This window comes from Eleutherodactylus coqui, chromosome 1 (genome assembly GCF_035609145.1).
Source record: "Eleutherodactylus coqui strain aEleCoq1 chromosome 1, aEleCoq1.hap1, whole genome shotgun sequence".
Classification (NCBI taxonomy): Eukaryota; Metazoa; Chordata; class Amphibia; order Anura; family Eleutherodactylidae; genus Eleutherodactylus; species Eleutherodactylus coqui.
In genome coordinates this window covers 522870588-522884135 of record NC_089837.1, presented here as the reverse complement: position 1 = coordinate 522884135, position 13548 = coordinate 522870588, and the positions used below count along the sequence as shown (strand labels likewise).

Below are 13548 nucleotides of genomic sequence, written 5' to 3'. Positions count from 1 at the left end.
CACAGGTCTCGCACGGTTTCCTCGGCCGTGTGATGCCAGCTTTATGCCTAAATCACATGACCGTATTTACGCTGGTATTTAGCCGTGTTAAAAAAAAAAAAATCGCCCAAAAATCGCGGCCATCCGAAGAATTGGATTCAAATGTATTTATTCAGATGAACGATTTTTGGGCGCCTAAAAAAATGGCACCAGGAAAAATAGCGCATGTGCGATCGCTTTCGGTCGCCGATTTTATAGGCTGCGTTAAAAGATAGGTCTTGCCCGAAGGACAAGGGTACGAAGGACGCTCCCAATGTAAGCGGGGAAAAACAGCGAGGGGGAGGAGTTTAGATGCGTCCAACGCTGGGAAGAGAAGACAGCTGCCTCTATTTAAGCATTATTGGTCATTCTGAGCATTTTACAGCGATCGATGGTTTTCCGTGATCAGAGTATTCCTTTACCTGCGTGAGCGACAGGAAATACCAGGCTGAAGGTGGGGACTTGATCGCAGCAAGTGTGAAGGCAGCCTGAGTGATACTCCAGCACAGGGGTGTACGGGGGCGGCCTTCACCCACAGCGGGACTCGTGCAGGCTTCACATGTTTGTAGTGATTAAAATAGATCCATCGCACCCTGGGTGATACCCCCACCCCCAGGGGAGAGACCCCCATCCCGAAGCCTCAATGTCACCGCTCTGCTCCATTGGCTGCCGCCTACTGTAAATTATTGTATGTCCCTTTAAAATTAGGACCGTAAGATGATGCTGTGAAAAGTATTTCAAGTTTTAAAAAGCTTAGATACAAAAGTATCACACAGACCTTGCTTAGATACACCATTTGCAGCAACACACTGTCCTCGGGGATTATTTTGTACTTTTGGTAAATTCAGAAACATTACAGGATGAGGACTGCAGGAAAGTTTGGTCTTCTCAGGAATCTTTCACACGGGTGGAATTGTCCTGCGGGATGCAGGAGTATCTGCTGTTCTGTGGAAAATTTTGCAGCAAAATCTACATGACTACCACGTCTACCATCTCTACCGTGTCTACCATATCTACCACATCTACTATATATACCATGTTTACCACGTCTACCATATCTACCACGTCTACTATATCTACCACGTCTACCATCTCTACCGTGTCTACCATATCTACCACATCTACTATATATACTATGTTTACCATGTCTACCATCTCTACCGTGTCTACCATGTCTACCAACTCTACTATATCTACCATGTCTACCACGTCTACCATATCTACCACATCTACTATATTTACCACATCTACCATGTTTACCACGTCTACCATATCTACCACGTCTACTATATCTACCATGTCTACCAACTCTACTATATCTACCATGTCTACCACGTCTACCATATCTACCACATCTACTATATTTACCACATCTACCATGTTTACCACGTCTACCATATCTACCACGTCTACTATATCTACCATGTCTACCAACTCTACTATATCTACCACATCTACTATATCTACCATATCTACCACATCTACTATATACCATGTTTACCACGTCTACTATATCTACCATGTCTACCAACTCTACTATATCTACATCTACTATACCTACCATGTCTACCATATCTACCATGTCTACCATATCTACCACATCTACTATATACCATGTTTACCACGTCTACCATATCTACCATGTCTACCATATCTACCAAGTCTACAACGTCTATTATATCTATCATGTTTACCATTTCTACTTTATCTGCCATGTTTACCACGTCTACCATATCTACCACGTCTACTATATCTACCATGTCTACCATTTCTACTTTATCTGCCATGTTTACCACGTCTACCATATCTACCACGTCTACTATATCTACCATGTCTACCATTTCTACTTTATCTGCCATGTTTACCACGTCTACCATATCTACCACGTCTACTATATCTACCATGTCTACCAACTCTACTATATCTACCACATCTACTATATCTACCATGTCTACCATATCTACCATGTCTACCACATCTACTATATCTACCATGTCTACCATATCTACCATGTCTACAACATCTACTATATTTATCATGTTTACCACGTCTACCATATCTACCACGTCTACTATATCCACCATGTCTACCACATCTACCAAATCTACCAAGTCTACCACATCTACCATATCGACCATGTCAACCACTTCTACTATATCTACCATGTCTACCACGTCTACTATTTCTACCATGTTTACAACGTCTACCATATCTACCACGTCTACTATATCTACCATATCTACCACGTGTACTATATCTACCATGTCTACTATATCTACCATGTCTACCATGTCTACCACGTCTGCTACATCTACCACATCTACTATATCTACCATGTCTACTACATCTACCATGTCTACCACGTCTACTATATCTACCAAGTCTACCACATCTACCATATCTATCATGTAGACCACATCTACTATATCTACCATCTCTACCACATCTACTATATCTACCATGTCTACCACATCTACCATATCTACCACGTCAACCATGTCTACCATGTCTACTATATCTACCAAGTCTACCACGTCTACTATATCTACCATGTCGACCACATCTACTATATTTACCATGTCTACAACATCTAATACATCTACCATGTCTACGGCGTCTACTATGTCTACTGTATCTACTAAGTCAACCACTTCTACTATATCTACCATGTCTACCACATCGACCATATCTATCGTGTCGACCACATCTACTATATCTACCACGTCTACTATATCTACCAGAAAGTTATTCAAACACAATTAGCCTGTTGCACTTCTTTGGCAAATAGATCCTGAATGCCCATCACTGAAGAGTCTAAGATCAAGACTCATATGCATAATCCTATATCTGAAAACAGTGACAGCATACCAGGTGCATGTATCTAATACTTCTTTACTCCTCCATTCCTGCGATGTTTCGACCCTGCTCAGGGTCTTTGTCAAGCTTATACAGCTTGAAAAAGACCCCGAGCAGGGTCGAAACGTCGCAGGAAAGGAGGAATAAAGAAGTATTAGATACATACACCTGGTATGCTGTCACTCCTTGTAGATATATATTATATCTACCATGTCTACCACATCTACCTTATCTATCATGTCGAAAACATCTACTATATCTACCATGTCTACTATATCTACCATGTCTACGATATCTACCATGTCTACGATATCTACCACATCTACTATATCTACCACATCTACTATATCTACCACATCTACTATATCTACCATGTCTACGATATCTACCACATCTACTATATCTATCATGTCGAACACATTTACTATATCTACCATGTCTACAACATCTACTATATCTACTACATCTACCATATCCACCATGTCTACGATATCTACTGTGTCTACCACATCAACCTCATAACAGGACGACACAAAACCATTGATTTCAATGGTTTCATTTTCACTTGCAGTAATTTTCGCGAGAAAAGATAGGACTTGCCCTATGTATAGTATTAACTACGTGCGGGAAAGTTCGGGCAGTACCTATCTTCCCGTGTTTTTTTCCAAACTCATGTGGAATAGCGCAGAGTTTGAAGGGTTAAAAAATTTTTTACCTTGTTCAGGCACAACTGCGCTCTGTAGCGGCGAGCCTAGTTGCACGTAAAGAAGCCTTTATGCAGTGTACATCGGCTGAGCAGGCAGTATGATAAGCTTAGATACACCATTTCAGCAGACAGTATCCCACTAGACAGCTTTGGATACATTAGCAGCTCACTATTAGATGTGGTAGGATGAACTCCATCGGCTTGGTAGAATATCACACATGATGGGCTTATACATACAGCAGACCGAAATACACGTGATCGGCTTAGATACACAGACTCCTCATTACAGTATCACATACAACAGACTGAGGCTGTATTCACACAGGACGCTGCAGAATGTCCACGGGGCAGTTCATAAGCCATCCTGAAATCCGCAAGACATAAAGTTGTTCTTTGTTTTGGGGATTTCATGGTGTTTTTCTCAGCTAATGGTGCGTTTTAGTGCGATTTTGATTTCCGCTCGTTTATGCGGATTTTCCTCTATGTTACTATGTTCCTCTATATTACCTTTATGTTAATATCTGCTGCGCAAACGTGCAGAAAATGACGCTCATACACTGATTTTCCACAAAATTAAAATCTGCTCCGCAAACACAATTACGGATATTTTCTGTTCCATGTAGACGAAAAATCACTAAAACTCATTCATTTAGCTGGAACTTCAAAACGCCGTGGATTGTACGCCGGTAATTCCGCAGCAGACATTCCACAATGTATCCATCCCAAACGAACATAGCCTTACATCCACCATTTCTTTAGACAGCATTACGCATAATAGGCTTAAAGGGGTTGCCTAGGGTTACAAAAACATGGCTGCCTTCTTCCAAACACAGCGCCACCCTTATCCATGAGTTGTGTTTAGTATTGCAGCTCGTCTCTCATTCGCTTCAATGGAGGTAAGCTGCAATATGATACACAACTCTATGGACAAGAGTGGCGCTGTGTTTGGAAGAACATGCTTTTCCAATCCTGAAGAACCCCTTTAAATACTTTGCCTCCTCAATACAGTATCACACATATTAGACTAGGATACATGCCAAATAGTACAGTACCACAAATGATAAGCTTAGATACTCTGAATAACAGCACATTGCTCCTGATGACAATCATGGTTGGTGATGAGCGAACTTTTGAAAAGTTTACTTCAGCCGGTTTACCAAACTTTTGCAAAAAGTTGGGTTTGCTCCAAATTAGTTACAGCAAACTCTGAAAAACTGGTGTATAACACTGTCTAAGCCCCATAAAAGTCTGTATTAGGGTGCTTTCAGATCTACGGGAGAGATCCCATGGATGGAGCAGGAAAGAGGAAGCCCCTGGCCGAACGGGTCCGTCTTATGACGGAACTGAACAATGCCGAACGGACCTCATTGACTATAATTGGGTCCGTTCACTTTCCGCTCAGCTGCCGGCATTTTTATTGCTGCATGCAGTGATTTTGGGGTCTTTTGTGGCGGATCTGCGTCTGAACAGAGACCCAATGCAGATATGACTGCAGCCTGACTCTGACAGCATGAGACAGAGCTTCTATGGCTTCTAGACTGTGTTATACACCAGGGTTCAGAATTAGTATTAAAGTGAACCGAACTTAGTTTGGGAAGACTTTTGCTTAAACTTTTAGTAAAGTTTGACTCAAAACAAGGTTGTTTGGAAGAAAGAAGCCATGTTTTTGCTCACTATTAATCCTGTGATTATAAAACGTATCTGTGAGTATATATAATAGACACATTATAATAAACACTTGCTGGATGTTGGGATCATGTCTGTCCCTACATGATGAGACATTGGGGCTGCTGACTCCTTCACTGCACTGTATGTACAGATGTAGCAAAGTGTAGCCTGTCTGTGATAACTATCTTATCTCAAGCCATTACAACACTATTGTTCTCTTATTGTAACACAACAGATGCCAATGCAAAGTGTAAAGAAGCCGCGGCACAGAATGTTATCAGGAGGTAAACCCTGCTACATCTGTACATGTGCACCTGGCAGCCCCATAACACCAGGAATGCCGCTCATGCCCCGGACATACAGTATACACTGATTTATGGAGCATTGTCCATCACTTTGTCATGTTTGGGGGTCGCCGCAGTTTCCCACACTCTGGCACTACTTCCCCAGGCAGATCCCCTCCTGTAATGATTACCCTCTCCGGCATTCACTGCATTGTCCTCTGCTTATTGTTCCGTCCCATTATCTCCATTCTCTTTTACTGCTCTTCTTCATCTATTTTCCAACCCCCTCCTGTATTCTCCACAGTAGGTATCCATCACTTTCACTGCCTGCACAGTGTTTACCCATTATTCCCAGCCTAATGCACCCTGCATTGTCCTATCTATCTATCTATCTATCTATCTATCTATCTATCTATCTATCTATCTATCTATCTATCTATCTATCTATCTATCTATCTACTATCTATCTATCTATCTATCTATCTCTCCATCTATCTGCTTGCTGCATTGCCCTTTGACTTACAACCCCTATCTGTCTCTCCATGTTTCTTCTACATTAAAATGTAGAAAGAACTAGGCAAAATGCTAAAAGGAAAGAAACATAAGGAACTTCAATGTATGTTTCAATGACAAAATGTAATTCCAATGTTTAGATAGACAGACAGATAGATACAAGATAAATAGATAGATACAGGATAGATAGATACAGAATAGATAGATATGAGATAGATAGATAGATAGATAGATAGATAGATAGATAGATAGATAGATAGATATGAGATAGATAGGAGATAGATAAATAGATGGATAGATATGAGATAGATAGATAGATAGATAGATAGATAGATAGATATGAGATAGATAGATAGATAGATAGGAGATAGATAGATAGATAGATAGATAGATAGATAGGAGATAGATAGATAGGAGATAGATAGATAGATAGATAGATAGATAGATAGATAGATAGATAGATAGATAGGAGAGAGATAGATATGGGATAGATAGATAGATAGATATGAGATAGATAGATAGATAGATAGATAGATAGATAGATAGATAGATAGATAGATAGATAGGAGATGGATATGAGATACATAGATAGATAGATATGAGATAGATAAATAGGAGACAAATAGATACAAAATAGATTGATAGAATTGAGATAGATAAATAGATATAAAATAAATTGATAGATATGAAATGAGATAGATAGACGGAATAGATAGATATATAAGACATAGCTAGAGAGATACATAATTAGATAGCTAGACAAATACGAGTTAGACAGACAGAATTTTAAAAAACTATATACAAAGGAGGAAGAGGAAAAGATGCAGGCTTCTCTTATCTTCTTACAAGTCCTCTACAATGAAGGAAGAGTAAGGAGTTCCTTACTAAGTATCCCTACAGAAGTTTCGGAGCTCCATCAACTCCGTTACGCTAACGTTTTATTCCAGAACTTCTGGACGCATCCGTAATCTCAGGTCTCAGCAATCACATCGCAGCACAAAAAGTTGCAAAAACTTCTTCACAAGTTAAGTGAAGTAACAGCAGCAGAGGAACTCACCATGATGTCTGCAGCCCAAAGACAGCTCTGCCCTGTCCAGTGAAGGTAGTGACTGCTGGGGAGCTGTGTGAAGAAGAATCCTCCAAGACGTCCAGGCTGCAGATGAGCCCCAAACCTCTGCAAAAACTTTGTGTATGTCCCAGATAGTAGTAATAATAATAATGCACAGTGAGTAGTAGATCCAGAGCCAGAGAGGAGCAGAGGAGTGCACCAGCAGCAGCACACACTAGCAGCTCTGTACTGGTGGAGTAGGATTAGTCCCAGCACTGCTGCTCTCCAGGAGGACACTGCTGCCAGCTACAGGCCAGTCTGCTGCTGCTCAGGGCTGGGGGGACCTGCTTATATGCACTGTCATTGGCTTTGATCAGAGGAGTGATGTCAGGCAGCATTAACATAACAAAGGGCTCCGGATTTGCAGCTAGAAAAATGACTGTTTGATGTCTTCAGTGAATGTGCAGAGTCCACAGCACCTCCTGCATCTGCAGCAAGGAGAGGGGAGAGATGTGCTGCAGGTCAGGTGGGTGGAGTGACTACTACTCCCTGCACTGGGGTGGAGGTGACTGTGGAGGAGAGGGAGGTGGTAGCGTTATTAGTACTGTGAAGCTTCTGTATCCATTTCTAGGGACTTAAGAGAGACCAGAACCAGCAACTGTGGTGGAAGCAGGCGGCAATGTGAGAAGTGTCCAGTCTGCACTGTTGGTCCAAGTGCAGAAGGGATTCCACAGGATGCAAAGCAAGTCGGAAGAAGTCTAATAATGATAGACAATACTCCTGCTACTACTACTAATAATATAAAACATAAAAGAGGGAAAAAAATAATAAATTAATATTTTTAACATTTTGATGATATATATATATATATATATATACACACACTGAACGGGCACTGTATTAGAGCCCCCCTCTAGTAGCACATTGGACCTCTTTTGTTGTTCAGAACCGCAGCAATTCATTATGTTTTAGATTCCACAAGGTGATGACATCATCCTGCAGGAATATCGGCCCCTGCGGACATGTTCTGACCAGCTGACAAGAAGGTGAAAGGGCTGGGAGTTCTAAAAAAGGGGTCAGCCAGTGTATGTCCTCTTTAATAAGCTAATATTTGGAGTTTTACCTATTGGAAGACGCTGCTCCTTCACACACTCAGCATCATGATATGTTGTCCTTCAATTACAGGGGTTGTCCAACTGGCTGTTTTGCTGCAGGAAGCCGAAAACTCTGTACATTGTGCAGGAAGCAGACAGATCTGTTCTTACTAGAGTCGCCAGCCTTGGTATGACCGGCAAAGCTCCTATTGAAATGACTGAGAACTTGGCCTGCAATACCCAGCCTGGCCACTACACTAGGAATGGAGCTGTCCGTTAACCGCATAAGGTCTCATGTCCACAGGTATAATTGAATTGTGGAATCCATGCGGATGATCCACAGTTCAATCTGCCCGTAGACATTCATTGGGCATCCGCAGGTAATTAAATACCTGCGGATGTCATTTTTCCCCGGCCTGTGGATCGAACACGCGGGAAAAAAAAATGCAGCCTGCTCTATTTTGTGTGGTTTCCTGTGTGGACGGCTTCCATTGAAGTCAACAGAAGCCGTCCGTGCCGCGGATCTGCAGTAAGGCAGGAGATTTTAAAAAACCAAAACACTGGACGCATCCGTCGTGCGGAAGAAAGAAGATCCGGACGCCATGGAGGAGATCCGCACCACGTCCAGACAGGTGAGCAAATGTCTTTTTTGGCCTCATGGTTGTGGAATTCTGCACTAGGAATCCGTGCGTGCCCATGGACATGAGGCATTAATCAGCTCAGTGCAAGAGCTGGCTGGTCGTTTAGGGTCCTGGGCGATGGGCCCTCCTGATCTACTATCGATGACCTTTCCTTAGGACAACCCCTTTAAAATTCTCAGCAGATCTGCTACAAAAACCTGGTCACTGCGCTTTTCCTGCAGGTTTTCTTCTTTAATATGTCTAGAGATGTGAATTCACTTTGTGCCCCACTCGGCTGCTAGAATAAATTTGCAACAAATGTTGCGACCTTTATAAAAAGTCACAATTCCTAATTCTGTCTAGGACCCTCCCTCCACTCAAACCCCGCCCCTTTTTCTAGACACTTTAGAAAAGTGCAATTTAATAATAAATCCAATTGATTTGCACTAAAAATAGCATAACTTACTCCGCAACGCTGGCACAATACCAATAATAAATGTGCCCATGTGCCTCTATGACAAGCCTAGACTGCCAGAGCACAGAACAGGAAGAGTTATCATGGGGACAGAAGAGCTGCACCCATCAGGAATGCAACTTCAAACAGTGGAATGAGCATCTAGATAAAATTTATATTTACATGACAGAGGTCTGAAAGGAAGGGCAGGCATTAAAAATAGTTTCATTAATGGTGCACATCCCCTTTAACCCCTTAGTGCCCGACCATATGCCCTTTTATGCTGGTCACTAATAGGCTTTATTCTGACGTGATGCCTTTTTACGGCACTGCATCAGAATACAAACACGGGTCTCCTCTGCCAGTAGGAGCTGGGATCCGGTTGTCAGATGACAGCCAGGCGCCTGCACTAACAGCAGGGACCAGATAAACCGCCAATCCTTACATGTTTAATCCTTTACATGCCTCAGTCAATGCGACCACGGCATGTAAAAAGCTAACAGAGGGGGGCTGCTTCTGTCACCCATTGGACCCCTGCAATGTAATTGCAAAGTACAGAAGGGTTGTTATGGTACCCAGAGGGCTTGATGATGGCCTCCGAGTCGGCCAGCTACAGTAGCCTGTTAGGCTCAGCTAATATAATACACTGCTAAACTTAGGTATTGCAGTGAATTATAAGAACAATCAAACATATTAACATTTAAGTCCCTTGGTGGGAAAGATATAAAAAGTTTTTTAAAAAAGTTTAAAAAAATAGTAAAAAATATAAAACAAAAAAAAATGAAGTCAAAACCCCACCTTAATACCCCAAAAATAAAATAAATCATACCAAAATTGGTATTGCCGCATTCATAATGGCCCATGGGAAAAAAAGTTAGTGCATTATTTAACCCACACAGTGCACACTGTGAAAAAAATAATAAAAATTATGGAAAAATAGCTAATTTTGCATATCTGAACTCACGAAAACAGAACAGAGAGCAGTCAGAGAGTCATAGAGATCACCAAATGTGACCAGAAAAAGGACAATTCATCTAATGCACAAAAAAACGTAACAGCGCTGTTAATGGGAAAAATAATGTATGGGGTCTTTGGATGCCCCAATACAAAAAAAACTTTAAAAAGTGTGAAAAAGTTGCAACATATTAAAAAATTCTATAAATCTGGTATTTGTGGAATTGTATCAACTCACAGAATTAATTTATCAACAACAACAAAAAACAAACAATGCCAGAATTGCCGCTTTTGTTAAGCTCGCCAGTAAAGACTAGCGCTCATCCTGCAAACAACGAGCCCTCATGGAGCTCCGGCAGCGGAAGAGTAAGACATTCGTGCGTCTTGGGCCGCGGCGACTGAAAACAAACCTTTTTTCCTAAAGAGTTTAGTGATTAAAAATAGCAAAACATAAAATGCCGTATAAACCCGATATCAGCGGAGTCGTGCCGACCCGAGGAGAACAGCAGCTCAAGAGTTAATCTGCAGTCTGAACCCCATAAAAATGAGATTGAAAAAAACAACAATGGCAGAATTTTTTCCCCCAATTCCCACCCCCCAAAATTACTAAAAGTTACACCATACATTATATGTACCCCAAAATGACGCCATTCAGAGATACGACATGTTCCGTCCGTATCAGCGGGAACATTAGAAAGGCTTTAGGAATGCGACAACCAAAAAAAACCTGAAAAATAAGTTGGTTTTTAGGACCTAAAATGGGCCGGTCACTAAGGGGTTAAGATTAATTTTAACCACAAGAGCATGTAAGCTCTTAAAGGGACCACACATCAATAATGTTCTTTCTGTTTTTACCCAGAGGCTGTGGATGAGTCATACAGAGATAAAGCGATTTGTCCAAGGTCATCAGAGGCTGACACTTAAGTGCTGCTCTATTAAGAAGGAATCAACATAAGTACAGGAGCCACTAAAAGGCATCACTGCCTGTCAGAGAGAGAGTGCAGACGCCAGAGGGGGAACTAGCAACGGAAACGGTTGTGTGCTGTACTGATTGGGAAAACGTTACAAAAATAGTGTAAAAAGTTCATATAAAACAAAGATGACTTTCTAAGTGTCGGTTATCACTGCAGCTCTTGCATTTTATTCATTAACCAAAAGGATGAGGATGAACAGGGCTATGCATCCTCCCTCATACAAGTACAAGAAGTAGATAACACAGGGCTGCTGTCCATAGGTTAGCCTGCTGTCCTCTATAGCGCCTCCTGGAAATGCTGAGTGTTTAATGCTCAGCCCCCCTGACCACAAGCTGAATGATATAATAGAATGACTGAAATGAATGAAGATTTACTCACCTTAAACTATAGGGAAACACGTTTCAAGGCCGACGAATGCAGACTGTGAAGTGCGTCCTGTTTGCAGTCAGTCGGCGACCTTTGTATTTAGCAAATGGCAACAAAGTAGCTTCTGGTAAAACCCCTAATTAGCGGTTAATGATTTGTCATGTAGATCTGAGGAGCACACGGCCATAACATGACACACAGCGCCGCAGCTGCATACATGTCACACCCGCTTCATGTACAGGACATACACGATGCGTGGAGCATTAATTAGAGGGGTCGTACCAAGATTACACGTTACGCCCCATCCACAGGACAGGGGAGAACTATCTGATCGGTGGGGTCCCCGCCAGTCTAGAAACCAGGACTCCCGTGTCCCGCTTCCCCCGCAGTGATGTCAGCATGGAGTGATGGCCGAGCGTGTGCGGTCGGCGCTCCATTTATTTCGATAGGGCTGAGCAGGTGCCACTTGGTATCTCCGCAGTCCCATTGCAGGTGAATGGAGCGGTTGTGTGGCCAGTGCTTTATTCAGTTTCCTCCTCATGGTGGGGGTGCAGTCAGAGGCGTAACTTGAAGCTTCTGGGCCCCCGTGCAAAACCTGGAACGGGGCCCTCAACTATAATGCTTTATTCATAGCACTGGGCTCCCTATATGGAGAAGAGAGGCCTTATGGGCCCCTAAGGCTCCTGGAACTGGGTGCAGCCGCATCCCCTGCACCCTCTATAGTTACGCCCTTGGGTGCAGTAACCCTGCAGTGAGGAGGATCGGGGACAAGGGACCGCTATTCTCGAATGGTCACGGCAGGACCACCACCAATCAGCAAGTTATAGGATGGGGTGAGCTAGCAGTCTTGGTGCAGCCCCTATAGAAAGCAGAGGTATGTTGTATTATATGGGTGCCTTATCATCCCACTGTCACCCCAAGACTGTACAAATGGGAAGCAAATCAGTGATGAGACACTGGTGGCCCATAGAGGGCGCTATATGCATCCGTTCCTGAAGTGCTGCCCCTTACATTGCGCTGCCTCTTACAGGTGGCCGCAGCTGCGATAGAAGGATCCAGGTTTCCCACTAATGATTAATGTTGAAATGATCGCTGGATCGCGTGAAACTGAACGCTAATCGCTCCGTGTAACCGCTGCCGGCGACTAACGCTAATTCATGCGCTGATCATTCTTCGTTCAGTGAAGGGCTGATTTACACGGCAGGAGGATGGCAGGAGTTCTGTGCATTAGTGAGACGGACACAACGCCTGCAGTGTATTAACCCCTTGTTGCCAATGCGGTAATTCACACACCAGTTTTTCGGAAAACGGCGGCATGTCCTATTTTTCTGCAATATCACTGAAAACTTACCGATTATTTACTATAGGCGAGTTAAAAATCGCATTGCACTCGCATGTACGTGTGACCTGTATGTGAGAGGAATGCGCTGGGACGGCTGTTGGGCTACTTCAGATGAACGTATGTGCAAAAACACTCACATAAGCGCAACGTATTTGCGCCGTGGACAATGCTTTTTGCGAGTGTTTAGGCGCGTATCACTGTACTTTTTGCACTGACGGGCCGGTTCACATGAGCACGGGACACCGTATGTGTTCTTTCTCCCTTGGAATTGCGCGGCGTATTGCGGCTGCATTTGTGCACCTGTCTTTTACGGGGATTTTTGGTGTAGAAATGCGCACAAAAATAGAGCATGCTGATTTTTTTCTGCTCGCGCGAAATGCGCTTGCGAGTAAGAATACTGACAGTAGCCCCATTAAAATCAATGGGTTCTATTCTCTGTGTCTTGTGTGCAAATACACTCCTGTGTAGAAGCCCTAAGTTATGTGCTTAGCTACACCTATACAGAAGTAGCAGAGCTGAGTATGTTACTGAACTGCTATTTTAATAGGAAAAATTTTAAAAAACGCATCACACTTGCATGAAAATCACATCCGTTTTTTTTGTGGTCCCATAGTAATTAATGGGCGAGATCACCCAAACAATAGTACCTGC

The 13548-nt window shown here is 42.7% G+C and overlaps 1 protein-coding gene across 2 annotated transcripts in view; it reads right to left on the bottom strand.

Annotated features, from left to right (window-relative positions):
• The window catches only part of WNT11 (Wnt family member 11), a 109712-nt gene extending 102138 nt beyond the window's left edge, over window positions 1-7574 (bottom strand). For both annotated transcript variants that reach the window (XM_066588285.1, XM_066588286.1), the window contains exon 1: window positions 7103-7574. The gene's annotated coding sequence lies outside the window, so the exon portion shown is untranslated. The remainder of the gene's footprint in view (window positions 1-7102) is intronic.
• Window positions 7575-13548: the final 5974 nt, after the last annotated feature.